Source organism: Drosophila arizonae, chromosome X (assembly GCF_054131065.1).
Source record: "Drosophila arizonae isolate 15081-1271.41 chromosome X, UAZ_ARI_1.0, whole genome shotgun sequence".
Lineage (NCBI taxonomy): Eukaryota > Metazoa > Arthropoda > Insecta > Diptera > Drosophilidae > Drosophila > Drosophila arizonae.
Window position 1 is genome coordinate 34276026 of NC_142927.1, and position 15550 is coordinate 34291575.

The window sequence follows — 15550 nt, forward strand, 5'->3', positions numbered from 1 at the left end:
AAATTTGTTCTTGAATAAAACGGACTGTATTTAAGCAGTAAAATATAAAAACATCTTTTTTTACGGTTTAAATAAAGAAAGAACTTAACTTATATGTATGTATGCATGTGAGCACAAGCAGCAGCTCACGAAAATTGAAATTTCGTCGCATTAGACTCCCGTTTCGTCCCTTCTGTGTGAAGAGTATACCTAACTTTTCAAACCGTTTGCCAAGCTCCTACAAAATATTTGCGTTTTCGTTATTATTTGTGGGAAGGGTATGAAAGCGTTGGTGCGGATAATGAACATTTTTTCGTGTCGAGCATGCACACACACACTGTCCCTTGCTATATGTACTATGAGCATTTGTATGCCTGTGTGTAAAGCTCTGGCTGCCTGTAGCAATTTTAGAGCCCAGCATTTGCATTTGGTCGATCTTGTGAAGTGCTCACATACTTATGTATGTATGTATGTACATATATACATTTGATTGTGTGTGCGCATAGGATGCGATGCTCACAATTATGGGATATCACTTGTAGAAGCATTTGTATGCCTATGTGCCTTTACATGTGCGTGTGCGTAGGTTTTTGTTTGTATGCATGGAAGATGAACATTGGCGTGTGCCTACCTCAACTTAAAATGGTGTGAACTATTTTAGATTCGAGTTGAGGGGCGCGCTTATATTTAAGTACCTTATTTTATGCCAATGATCGTGGATTTGCCTTGCCTATCAGAATGAATGTTTTTTTTTAAATGTAGTACCTGTTTAATCCCAGTGGGCAAAATGGGATGCGATTTTCGAACCCATGCACTTGTGCATACATGTGCAGGTACATTTGACCCCTTTTTAAAATGATGAATACGTAAACAGGTCAAATTGACCCTTTTTATTAATATTGCATCCGTATACAACCCAAACTGACCCTTTTTAAAAAGAGGCATCCATTAGATGGCGTAACCGTTAATAATAAATAAATAACAATATGTATTATATGTTTATGTTTTATATTTATTTATTTAAATGTATTATTGTCGAATCATTTTTATACCCTGAACCCATTTTCAATGGGAAATCAGGGTATAATGGTTTTGTTGAAATGTATGTAACAGGCAGAAGGAGGCGTGGCAGACCCCACAAAGTATATATATTCTTGATCAGGGCGACGAGCTGAGTCGATTTGGCCCTGTCCGTCTGTCTGTCTGTCCGTATGTTTGAACGCGTCGATTTCCGAAGATATAAGAGCTAGAGACTTGAATTTTTTTTAAAATGACCGTATATACAGCGCGGACGTCGAGTTTGCTTTTAAAATTCGATAAATCATCCCGTTATGTTTTTATCGAGTAAAAACATTCAGGTTCAAATCAGATGCCACTATAGCTAATTGTGAATGATTTTTATTTTTTTTTAATTTCTCAAATATTCAATATAATATGTAGATCATATGCTGAAAGTTTCATTGAATTCCCTTCAGTCAAAAATTAATAAAAAATAATCAAATATTTGGCCAATTAACAAACGCACGTGCAGCAGCTACAACAAAAACATGCGTTGAATCACATCAGCTGTTAGTTTCGTTTAGTTTTGGTAGATGGCGCTGCAGCAGTGAATCTATTTGAGTTTTGCCAGCGCCACCAGCAGAAGTGAGGTGGCCTAGTGTGTTAGCTGCATGACGCTCGATCGAGAAGTCTCGGTTCAAATCCCGATCGATGCAACTGATGTTAATTTTTTTTTAATTGTTTCAAAATATTTTTATATTTTCATAAATGAGTTTTCTATTTAATTTATATTTTTAAATACACCGAAATTGAAATTTTAACTATACTTTATGTGCGTTTTTAATAGTTTGGTTATTCTAGCAGATTCTTAGAATCACATCAGCAGTTAGTTTCGTTTAGTTTTGGTAGATGGCGCTGCAGCAGTGAATCTATTTGAGTTTTGCCAGCGCCACCAGCAGAAGTGAGGTGGCCTAGTGTGTTAGCTGCATGACGCTCGATCGAGGAGTCGCGGTTCGAGTCCCGATCGATGCAACTGATGTTAATTTTTTTAATTGTTTCAAAATATTTTTATATTTTATAAAATGAGTTTGGTATTTTATTTATATTTTTAAATACATCGAAATTGAAATTTCAGCCATACTAAATGAGCATTTTTATTTGTTGGGTTCAGGGTAGTATCTAGTCGAGCACTCTCGACTAGAATTTTCTTACTTGTTAATTTGGGTTTACTTAGATTACTAGTTTTACTAACTATGCTATCTGTTAACCATTTACAATTTTTTCTGGTTAAAATTAACACAAATTGATTAAGCAAGAATTTTCGATGGTTAAAGCAAGGGTGGGTAGGGGAAAACCATTTATTATGAGACTTAGCTGTAGCGTGCATGCAGTGCAAAACAATTTTTTCTTTATGTTTTGCTATGAATGGCTTCTTGTCGAAAATTTTCCTAAATGATTCAAAATGAAGTTTTATTAAGTTATAAAAATTGTCAAAAGGGGCTTTCAACTTAAGGTATTGGTTTATGCAATGGAAATTTTTAGTATTAAATACTCAGAAGAACACTGCATTTCATCCGATGACTTTAAGAGATTAGAACAAATTTCGCAATCAGTTTTTTGTAATAATTTGTAGAGAAGATACCCAGCAAAATATCGTAAAGCATTTTCATTAAAAACATTCTGAATATTTGCAATGGTTGCATCTAATGACAATTCAACCTCAACATCTGGATCTAAAGGTTCTTGTTCTACAGATGAATTCGTGGCACACTGCTCATGAAATACTGATAGATTAGATCCGCTATCCTTTATTATATTAGCTAACATGAGGAATACAATTTCCAGAAATAGAAGTAGATGTCAAAATTTTCATTGAGAGCATTTTAGATATAATAGTATTAAATTCAAAAACTGTTGGGTTTGTATTAGTTGTTCCCCGACTTCTAATTAAATAAAATAAATTTTCTAAAGGGTTTTGGTTCAATTTGAATGTGGCAACAAAGAAAATATCACTGCTGTCGTTCCAAATATTTTCCGCTAAAGCAATTATAGATGAGATTGTAATAATCATCCCATCAATACAATATACATTATTGTTTTTCCTAAGGGCGCAACTGTAAGGATTACTATCAAATATTACATGAGTGTTTAAACAATCAAAAAGGTTATTAATTTTATCAATGAAGATTGCTGTTGCAAGAGCACTATCTTTACAATCAGCAAACCCGCCTGAATCTACAACAGTGCGTATCACAGCAGCTACACTGTGGCTAAAAACTTGTGTGAAAAATTTGACTTTCATTTTCTCAAAACAATTTGGACTGACATGTTTTGGAGTCAATTTCGGGCATGGGCGCGTCAAATTTTTAGTTTCAATTTCATATAATTTTCAAATTATATTCCATGAAATTGTGCCCTGAGGTGTTGAAATATTATGTCTTAAAAGAATATTTCTTAGCGATTTAACAAGATGTTGTGCATCGAATATCGCAAATATTTCCTTCTCGTTAATAGAAAAACTAGGGTTGTTGATGCCTATTCCCCATCTATCCAAAACGGCCCAATTATTGGAACCCTGATCACAAGCAATGGCTTTGACCTTAAGCCCCAATGCCTGTGACAGTCCAATATTGGCCTCAACTTTAGACTTAAGATCGGCGTATTTAATTCCATTAGCCGAAACAGTATAGCTTAAAACATATTTCCAATTTTCAAAGAGACCTCTTATAAGGAAAACACAGACCTGCTGACCTAAAAAGTCAGTATACGGATGCAATTTTAATAAAAAGGGTCAATTTGACCTGTTTACGTATTCATCTTTTTAAAAAGGGGTCAAATGTACCGGCACATGTATGCAAGTTAAGTTCTTTCTTTATTTGGATGGAAAAGAAGATATTTTATTGCTTAAAAGCAGTTCGTTTTATTCAAGAACAATTTTGCAACTAAATTACTTAAATCAATTCTATCCCTAGCTGAGCTGTGGTTCAGTCGACGACGTTGGCAGCGGCGTCGCTCGTGGTGTTGTTGAACCGTTGTGCAATTCTTCTTAGAATTGCTGGAGGCTCTGGTTGGCGTGTGCAGGAAGTCCGCTAGACATTGTGTCAGCAGTTTTGGCTTATGGGTCTGATCAGTTTGGTACGTTTTATTTGCGTTGCAACAATTCCCATTGGGTTTTGTTGCAATGTAGAATATTTTTTGTTGTTAACTTGAAGAATATATTTGTTGTTAACTCTTCCCCCTTTGATTTGAGCTTGTCCTCAAGCGATCATTAAAAGAAGGGAATGTCGTTGAACTGTATGTTTTCTATGGTTCGTCTTGGTGCCTCTGTTACTTTCTTTACTTGGCTATTATCCAATAGTAACGTTATTTTTCCGCCCTCATTGTGTAGAGGAAGGCAATGACAATGATTATCACGACTATGCAGCCCAATATTATGGATGATACTGCATGTGCAGGTTTTCTAGTCTTTGGCTATTGTTGATATGTAAAGTCTGCAAAGCCTTCAGTGATAGAATTTGGAGTCGTCTCGATTCTTCTGGTGTCATCTGGATTATCGAGGAACCGACTCTCAGTGTGCTGCTTTCTAGGTTGTTGAAAGTCCGGTTGCCAATTGAAATGGACTCGTTGGTAAAGCGAATGACATAGGTGCCATTTAACCATGTACTTGTTGTCGTCGATGTCACCATTCCATTAAAGTTGTTGAGGATCAGAAGACCGTTGGCCACCTCTTCGATGGGTTCCACATGCTCGGCGCTAGTCGTCGACTACATCTATCTAGGCAAACATGTACTATTGCTAATGTTGACAATGGTATGTTATTATATTTAATGTTATTATATTTATATATTTAATGTTATTATATTAATGTTATTATATTTTTTACAGTTTTTAATAATTCCAAACATTAAATTTTTGCGGGACAATATTTCTTTATACTCTATATTTATGATAACATTATTTCTTAAGCTAGTTACACACGATGCAAACAATTTGCAGCAAGTTGATTGCTGTAATCAAAATTTTCACGTTTGAACACGAGTGCAAACATTTTGCTGCAAACAAAAAATTTGCAATAACTGTTTGCGGCACCTTTTTTTGCTTGTCGTCTGAACACAGAATTTTGCCGTTAACTTGGTTGCGTCAGTTGCTTGCTTGTTTGCATGTGCTGTTTGCTTTCAGCCGCAATATTGCAGCAAGCAGTGCAAAATGTGGGATCGCGAGAAAACGATTGAATTAATTAATTTATACGAGAATTTTGGAGTTTTATGGGATGTTTCGTCAGCAGACTTTAAAAATAACTATAAAAAACAAAATGCTTATCGCGAAATTGCTGAAAAAATGTACTTTTTCTAATCAAAAATTCGAATCACTGAGTGACATGCGAAAATTGTAATAATTTAATAATAATAATAATTTAATAATAATAATAATAATCGCCATATTGTAGCTCTTTTAAAAGGTTTTGATGCACTCCTTTTTCATCTCTTTTAGAAACCCACTATTTCACCCAACACTTTCTTTTTTTAGCAGGCTTTGATCTCACTTTTTTACGTTTTATCAAGATTGCTAATATAGCAACAGCAGCAACTCTCGATTGCTGTGCCGACATAACACGTTGTTATTCCTTGAATTTTTCAATTCAACTGAACTACCAAATGAGTGTCACTTGCAAGCAGTGCAAACAAAAACAAAAAATGAAAACACGTGTAGACATTAATGCAATATATTGCACGAAATAGCCATGCAAAAGTTTGCGTGGAAAACGAAAATTGTTTGAAGCAAGTAATTTGCATGCAATATTTGCATAGGTGTGAACATTTGTGCAAACTTTTGCTGCAAATTATTTTCAGCTTGCTGCAAATTGTTTGCATCGTGTGTACCTAGCTTTACGGCTGGTTTCACAATTAGGTTTTCATAATCAGTTTCTTCTACGTTAGGTATTTTTATTACATAAAACAAAGTAGTAGTATTTTGAAATATGGCCACGTCTGAATATTCTAGCATTTCTTCTACAGACAATGAAGGCATTCTACCAGCTTTGAAGATTCTCTCTATTTCATCTATTTCTGCCTTTTTTAATAAAAATGAGTTTATTACGTTAACTTTTGCCCATTGCATGGCATATTTTATATTAATAACCTCCTCTTTAATCAACTAACTTGGTTCTGTAAACTTTCTGCTATATTGTTTGTGAGGGTATTGGTAACTGTGGTTAACTTATTTATTCTTTGTTCTAGCTGTGAATTTATTATTACTGTTTGTTACTATTATCTATGACTTTATTAATATGTTCTTCTATCTGAATGAATGATCTGGGTTGCCTGCTACGTATTTCCAAGCTGTTAGAAGCTGTTAGCTTAGAATATTAATGGCCCTTGTGGTCCTCTTGTTAATGTCATAATCTATGGTGCGTAAAGTCAAGTGAGTTTGGTTAATTTCGTGGTGCAAGGTGTGGTGTAAACTGCTAAATTTTAATTATTTTTCGGTATGAAATTCTATTTGCTCTAAAGCTTCTTTGATTTTGCCTAAAATGATAATGTAAATAATTCTTGTTGTCGTTGTTTGCATTTTGCCTAGTCCGTCGTAGATCGTTATGGTTTGTGCTTCCGTATGATTCGTTATGTCCATATTCGGTTCGATAGGTTGTACCATCATCGCCATTATTACGAGTAGTCTATAAATGTCGGACGTTTTTATACCCTGAACCCCTTTTCAATGGGAAATCAGGGTATAATGGTTTTGTTGAAATGTATGTAACAGGGAGAAGGAGGCGTGGCAGACCCCACAAAGTATATATATTCTTGATCTGGGCGACGAGCTGAGTTGATTTGGCCCTGTCCGCCTGTCTGTCCGTCTGTCCGTATGTATGAACGCGTCGATTTCAGAAGATATAAGAGCTAGAGACTTCAATTTTTTTTTAAATGTCCGTAATTACAGCGCGCATATCAAGTTTTTCATTAAAAATCGATAACTCATCCCGATCTTTTTTTATCGATAAAAAACCGTATCGAAAACCAGTTATAAAATTATATCTTCTACACCTTTATTGCTAGAGTTTTTAATCTATGCTTATATGCAATTTATACAATTTCGGTTTTTGTTAAAATTTACCCCCACCCTTAAATTCACCCCTCACCATCACTTTTGTAAAAGGCGTATTTCAAATACTAGAGACTTGTGCTTTGGCAATTACATGCATATCCATGTTATAATCATAATCTGACATGAAGATCGTACGTCCACAAAAAAAGTTATTAAGCGATTAAGTTCTCATAGTAAGCGCTCACTGCCGCCCATGCGTGTTTATGCGTGGGTGCTTGTGTGTGTATGTGTGTGTATGTGTTTGTGTATGTGTATGTATGTGTTTGTGTATGTATGTGTATGTGTTTGTGTATGTGTATGTATGTATGTGTGTGTGTGTGTGTGTGTGTGTGTGTGTGTGTATGTATGTATGCTTGTGTGTGCGTGCGTGCGTGTGTGTGTGCGGGCGTGTTTCTTGTGTAAGCTGAAAGTCGCGAAAAATTATTGAAATAGCTATTACTCCAAGGTATAGGGGTAGGGGATCTCGTAGTCGAGCAGTCTCGACTAGAGCTTTCTTACTTATATCTGGGAGACAATTTAGTTCCCAGTCTATTGTTGATCTTGACGTCTTTTTCTTGTCCTGGTGTGTAGGTACGTATTTCGTCTTTTATTGTGGTTCTGTAAGTCCATCGTTTGTTTCTGTCTAAGTCTGTCAATGTTGTCCTGTCTAGATTTTTCGTATTGTTCTGGGTTCGTCGTTAGGTTTCTGCCAAAAAACAAATCTAGTGGTCGTCTGTTAGTCGTTGAATGTCGTCTGATAGTTATATATTGATTTGTCAATTAATTCTTGAAATGTTTTATATTCTTGTTTTCTTTTGTTACATCTCATGATGTCTGAAAGCGTAGAGTGAAATCGTTCGACTTGGCCGTTGACTGTACTTTTATAAGGTGGAGTGTTATAAATTTCAATCCCTAGTTGATCTCGCATCATGAATGTTATGGATGCTGAATTCAGAGATTTTTCGTTATCTATGACCACGAATTTCGGAACTCCATAATAAAATAAAATGTCGTGAAGTGGTTTTTTTATGTCCTCTATTGCTCTAGATTTGATGATGCGTCCTTGGGCTAGTTTCGAAAATTTGTCTACTGCTGTCAGAACTAAATTTTTCCCTGTCGTGTATATGTCTACATGAATTATATGTCCAGGATATTGAGGTATGGTTGTTTCATGTAATTTAGGGTTGTTTGGTTGTCTGTCGTACTTTTCTTCTTTACAAACTTGACATTGTTTGACTAATGCCGCTATTTTCTGTTTCATTTTAGGGAAGTAATGGGTTTCTGATAATTGTTATACTCATTCACGAAAGTGAATCAGTATATTGGTTTTGTGCAATGTCCGTCTTGCTGTCCGTCCGTCTGTCCGTCTGTCCGTCCGTCCGTCTGTCCGTCTGTCCGTATGAACGCAATCTATTTCGGCGCTATTGAAGCTAGAGACTTGAAATTTGGAACACATACTCGTGTATATCTCCGATTTATAAAGTGTTAAAATTTTCCCGATCCGCCCACTAGGGGCGTGGCAAATCGGAAAATGCATTTTCCGATATACCAGGGCGTGGCAAACCGCAAAAGTTTTTATCTCCTAAAGTATAATAGCTAGAAGCTTCAAATTTGGATAGTTGAGTTACTGGTAGCCTCCTCTATCGATTCCCCAAAAATAATTTTTACGCCTCTTTAGGGGCGTGGCATATCGAAAAGTACCCTGTAATTTTCACATTTTTTTAGGGTAAGCATTCAAACTTTGCAGTTAGGGTAACGTTATCTCTTTCTAAAAACTGACCAAAAATGAGGTGTCTACGCCCAGTTGGGGCGTGGCAAATCGGAAAAACCTGTATATTCTACAGTATTAGAACGAAACTTAACTACTAAATTGTTGATGGGATGTGAATGAGTATTCCGCAGTCGGTAACGCCCGACTGCAACGTTCTTACTTGTTTTTTATTTTCTATTGCGTTTCGGTGAGCTCTATTGTGTATTTTTAGTATATGTTCGTCCTGTTCTGTTTCGTTAGTCAAGTCCTTTACTTGTGTCTGGGTGAATCTGATTTTATAATTCCTAAAGTGTTTGGGGTATATTTGTTGAATTTGGTTCATGATTTCTTCAGACGTTATTATTCCGTTAATTACAGAAGGGTTTAAATACTTTTTTAATATCTGAACTAGGTTATTTTCTGTGAACTCTTGTCTAGTTATTAAGTGTCTATGGAAAGTTGGGAAAGGAATTTGGAATTTATAGTCGTCTATGTTTGCTTTGTTTATGAATATTTGATTCTTGAATACGTTTATCGGGACCTCCATACTAGGTATAAGGTTATGACTTGAACTTTCTGTGCTATGCTGAGTGGATGTTACTGAATTTATGTGGTTTACTATGGGTATTCTTGACAATGCGTCTGCTACTGTGTTATCCCTGCTTGGTTTATAGAGGAGTTCATAATCAAACTCTTCTAGGTACGTTTTCCATCGTTTGATTCGAGCGTTACCATTCCAACTGCTAAGCGAATGTGTAAGTATATATTTTTACTTTGCCTTACCGTAAAGGTAAGAGCTTTTAATGCCCAAATAATCGCCAACATTTATTTTTCATTAGTGGCATAATTTTCTTCAGATTTTGACATTGTTCTTGAAAGGAAACATATGGGACGTTTATTTTGAGGATACTAGAGCGTTTTTGATTTTATCAAAATAATCAATGGCTTCTTGATTGAGATTAATTAATTTTTTTGAAGACTGGCTTTTGGACACTCGTCCATCCTCCCCTCTTAAAAGAGCTAAAGTGGTTTTGCCAACTTAACGAAATCTCTTATGAACCTTCTATAGTAGCTAGAGAGTCCAAGGAAAGATCTCAAATCTTTAAGTGTTTTTGGATAGAGATACTTGGCTATGGTTGCTATTTTGTTTGGGTTAGTCTCGACGCCTTTATCTGAGATGACAAAGCCGAGAAATTCTACTTTGCCTTTAAAGAACTCGCATTTGTCTAACTGACACTTCATGTTAGCTTCTTGAAGAGTTCGAAAAATTGTGTCAAGATTTTCTGCATGTGTTTCATTATCTTTGCTAAATATGATAATATCATCTATGTATATGAAGCATATCTTGCCGATATAATCACGAAGAATGTCGTCTAGTGCTCTTTGAAAAATAGAAGGTGCGTTTTTCAGACCGAAAGGGAGTCGTGTAAACTCGTATTTTCCGTTATTTACGGAGAAGGCGATCTTTTCGATATCTGCTTCGTTTAATGAAATTTGGTGGAAACCACTTTTTAGGTCCAGCACTGAATAAATTTTATTATTTCCGAGATGTGCTAGTACTTCATTTATTTATGGGGTAGGGTTTTTTTTTTTTTTTTTTTTTTTATATTCATTTATTGACAAAATTATATAACAAATTGCAAGTTGCGTGGTGGCTAGGATAGCGCGCGGTGCTTGCGGGACGGCCGTAAAGCATTGCTTCGCAAGCACTATGCGCTACCTTAGCCTGGGACAGCTCGTCTTCTCGATCGCTCGACTCTGCGGAGCTCCATCATCACCGTGGCCGCGAAGGTGCTTGTTAGTTCCCAAGCTTCCTCCGATTCCAGCATGGCGTTGACTAAGTTGTCCGCTCTGATGGAGCGGCCCACTGCCTCTTCCAGACGACGCCTCTCCTCCAGGAACCGTCCACATTCGAAAAGAATGTGGTTGGCGTCTTCCACATGCCCTCGCTCGCACCAGGGACACTCGTCAGATTCCTCGTGGCCAAAGCGCTTCAAATAGTTCCGAAAGCATCCATGACCCGAGAGGATCTGCGTAAGGTAGAATTTAACCTCGCCATGTTTGCGGTTAACCCATGGTTCAAGCTCCGGGATGAGCTTGTGCGTCTACCGCCCTTTAGCTGAGCTATTCCACCTTCTTTGCCATCGTGCGATGCTGTTCGCCCTGACAGCGTTGAGTCGCGTAGGCCCGTGCGAATTCCGCTCCACGGCTTCGGCGACCAAATACTCCAGTGGCACCATACCGGCTATGACGAGCGCCGCGTCATCGGAGATAGTCCTGAAAGCGCAGCTGACTCTGATTGCGCTCAGCCTGTAATTTCTGGGGTAGGGTATTTATCTGCTATTGTTTCTTTATTAAGCTTTCTGTAATCAATAACCATTCTATACTTTTTCTCTTGGGAAGCATCCATTTTTTTTGGGAACAGTCCAAACGGGTGAATTGTAGGGTGATCGGGATGGGCGAATAATTCCGTCCTCTAAAAGTTCTCGTATTTGTTTATGGACTTCGTCTTTTAAAGACATTGGGAATTTGTAAAATTTCGAATATATGGGTGAATCTGTCTTGGTTCGAATTTCTGCTTTTACGTTTGTTGTGTAGGTTAATTTTTCGTTTGGGGTGGCAAATAAATTGGGGTATTTCGTAACTAACTGTTTTAATCTTTGTTTCTGTTCGATAGTCATGTGATCTGTCCGTGGTATGACAGTGTTAACTGCCTCGATTTTTTTCTGTCTAAGGGGTATAAATATGGTATCTTTAATTATTAATTGATTCTTGCTGCTATGGATTACAGTGTCTAGTTCTTTAAGGCTGTCGTTGCCCAGAATTGCGTCAAATGCTTTTAACGTAGGTAATAGGAAAAATTTTACTTGGATATCTTGTCTGTCAAAGAGATTAGCGATTTTATGGTGAGTTATTTTTATATTTCCGCCGACTGTTACGGCTTCGAAAGGCTTTTGATTGGGAATCGGGTTAGAAACTAGTTTGGGCTGTATGTAGTTTCTGTTTGAACCTGTGTCTATTAGTATTTTAAGTATCTCTCCGCTTTTTGTCTTACATTCTATGTAAGGAAGCGAAGAGCTAGTTATTCTAAAAAATTGATGTTATCATGTTCAATGGGGCTCTCTTGTTCGTTGTCATCTTGTTCTATTTGTTGTGCGTACTCTTGTAGTGATTGCTCGTGTTCGGTCTGTTGTTCGTAGCTTTCGATGGTCTGTCCGTATTCTTCCATAGTTATGTAAGCGTTGTGGTAGTCATTGTCGGGATATTCCTCTCCCGTTTGAATATTAAAATTTCGTTGTCTTTTATCTGTTGTATTTGCTATTGGTGGGGGTCTTTTCCCTGGTTCAAAATTTGGCCTGTTCATGTAATTTACCATCCGTGTTTGGTTGCTTTTGTCAACGTCCATTGGTTCGGGGCGTGGCTGTGGTTTAGGTACTAATGGTCGGGGCGGTACGTTTGTCTGATGAGGTTGCGTTTGGTAATATTGTTGTCTATGGTATTGGTGTCCCTGATTCATGGTATTTGGCCATGCAGGTTGCATTGGCACTTGAGATCTGAAACCAATTGGTACAGTTCTCATCATCTGAGGGGGATTTTGTGCGTATTGAACCATACGCGGTGGTAACATGGGTGGAGTTGCGTTTCGAGCTACGCTTTTGTGACCTGTTTGATGGCTTTTATTGAAGGCTATGTTTGTTCTATAGTTTTGATTTTCTAATTTTAAGCATAGATGGAGGGCTGAGGGAAGGTCTGCTGGTTCCTTTATGCTAAGAATACGTGGCAAGTCTCCTCTCAAACCTCTGATGAAAGTGTCTAATGCTTTTTCTCTGTACATTTTCGTCATGAGTAGTTCTGACTCTCTACTGAGTTCCATACATCCTACCTTGTTCAGTATTAAAGTCAGCTGGACAACCTGATAAAACTGTTCTACTGTCTGGTTGTTGCCCTGTATTAACATAGTCATCTCGTATTCTAATGTATTTATATCTCTTTTATCTGCATAGTGCAGTGTGAGACACTTGGAGATGGCATTCCAATTAAGGGTTACATTGTACGACTCAAGGGCCGCGTCGGCTTGGCCTATAATCTTATTTCTCACGGTATGCAAAATGCCATAGTACATTGGTGATCCAACTTGGCTTGCATATATGGAGAGTATGCGATCCACACTCTTTTTCCATGAGCTAAATTCGGTTTTATTGCCAGAAAATTCCCTAAGACTTCTGATGTCTGGTACTCTGTTAAGGTCGTTCAAATTTTGATTGTCATTTATGGTCTGATCGTCCACGTCATTGAATTCCCTGGAGGGGTTAACTATTTGTCTCACTAGCGTCGGAAGTTGTTCTGTCAAAATTTGAGCGACAGTGGCTGCAATCAACTGTTCTGCGTTATTCGCCATGCCTCTGTTCTGTAAGTGTTCGTTCTGACGGTCTATATGTCGTTGTTGCTGTCTATTGATAATATGTGCACCTACTTGGGGTTGTTCGACTAACACTGGGGGCCTAATCAAATTGTTCTCGTTAGCCATACGTTATTAGGTGCCTTTTATTGTGGCTTTGATCTATTGTTTTATGTTTACAGGTGGATTTATGATTGAATTTATTGATGTTAGTGTTAGTTTATGATTATCATTAGTACAACTTAATTTCTATAAATAAATTTTTATTATAAATTTTTTTTTTTTTTTATTTAAATTTTTTATTTTTATTTTATATTAAGACCAGTGGCTGGTTTTTCCCTTCTACTTTGGAGGGTCCCTTGGGAATCGCAAAGTTGGGTTATTTTATACTACTATTGTAGTCACTTTGAATTTGATCGCTTTACGCTTTTTTATTTTTTTGTGTTTTCTTAATATTTTATTTTTTCTCTTTATTTTTCTCAAAATTTTTCTTAAATTTTCTTAATCTTGTTTAACTTTTATTTTTCTCAAAAATTTTTCTTATATTTTATTACACTTTTTTGTTTTAGTTTTGTTAGTTTCGTATTCTTATATTTCTAACTTACAATAATGATGATGTGGCGGTCTTCACTGCTGATCCGGATTTCATCCTTTTTGGCTGTTCCTACTGGGGATCCTGCGACCAGACTCCGTTGAAGTATCCTGTGGGCGGGCCGTACAGGATTACCGTCCACCGATGGACAATCGAACGATCACGTTCCAGACTACCTTTAACGAATTTCACCGAACGTCGAAGTTACGCGACGTGAGTTGATTTGGTGATTTTCGGTCGCGCTCGTACAGGCATTTTGCTGTGTTGTAACGCGATCGATTTTTCGTTTTATTTATTTTTTTATTTAAACGTACTAAACGTTTTGCTGTATTGCGCGCGAAGCCGGTCCCTGCTCGGGCGCCAGTTAAGTACTTTCTTTATTTAAACGGTAAAAAAATATATTTTATTGCTTAAACGCAGTCCGTTTTATTCAAGAACAAATTTGCAACTAAATTACTTAAATCAAATCTATCCCTAGCTATGCTGTGGTTCAGTCGACGACGTTGGCAGCGGCGTCGTTCTTCGCACACAGGCATACAAATGCTCATAGTACATGTAGCATACTGTAAGTGTGTGTGTGCGTGCTCGTCGCAAAAACATTTTCATTATGCGCACCAACGCTTTCATACCCTTCCCACAAATAATAACGAAAACGCATGGCAAACGGTTTGAAAAGTTCGGTATACTCTTCACACAGAAGGGAAGGCATGGGTTCTCGCTGCGAAAAAATTTCAATTTTTGTGAGCTGCTGCTTGTGCTCACATGCATACATACATATATATATTTGAGAGAGCAGAGAGCATTGAGAGAGAGAGAGAGAGAGCAAGGGAAACATTGAGCACAGAGGGATCTTTTGTTCAACAGTCGACCATCTTGGCCGAGCGCATGAAGCGAAATGATTTTGTGTTCCCATATTTTCGTAGCCCGACCCTAAAAGTGAGGAGCCGAGCAAATACGAAGTGGTCTGGGAACTAATGCTCGAAAAAAAGTGTGCAAAACGCTTTACACTACTTGTCCGGTCTATGTGTTCTGTGGTTAGTGATAGCATTTAATAAACTTATTAGTATACCACGATCATCTCTTCGGTTGAAAATGTGTGTAACCTATTATTAATTATATATAATTACAGTATTTTATCGATCTATGCATTTATAAACATGAATTTGTATAATAATATATATGTACATATGTATGAAGTGGATATGACAGTCCCTAAGTCTGACCAACGACCAATTTTCGGTTTTACAATTTGCACAGGCCACAAATGCTCACACATGTTTCCAGAGACTGCAAGTGTGTGTGTGCACGCTCGTCGCGAAACCATTTTCATTATGGGTATCAACGCTTTCATACCCTTTCCACGAATATCAATCGAAACGCTACATATTGTTTGCATGAGCCTGACAAACGCTTTTATCCCTCACTCAAAAGAATAGACATGGGATCGTCGCGAACAAATTTCAATTTTTGTGGGCTGCTGAGTTCGGTGATTTGAGAGACCATAGAGAGAGGGAGATAGATTGAGCGAGAGAGAGTAGGACAAATAGCGCATAGCTGCGCTTTCCTATAAAAATTGAGCGCATGCAGCGTACTGACTTTGTGGTGCAATATTTTCACTGCTCGAACCTTCAGCGACCGAGCCGAGCAAATACGAAGTATAGTGGTCGACCAACTTAACATTTTCTGCTGTAGAAAAGTTTGTTCTACATATCTAATCTATGTGTTTTCTGGTTAGTGCTTCTACGCAATT

The 15550-nt window shown here is 37.3% G+C and overlaps 1 long non-coding RNA gene across 1 annotated transcript in view; it reads left to right on the plus strand.

Annotated features, from left to right (window-relative positions):
* The window catches only part of LOC149268247 (uncharacterized), a 46062-nt gene that overhangs the window by 19129 nt on the left and 11383 nt on the right, over positions 1-15550 (plus strand). The window lies entirely within an intron of this gene.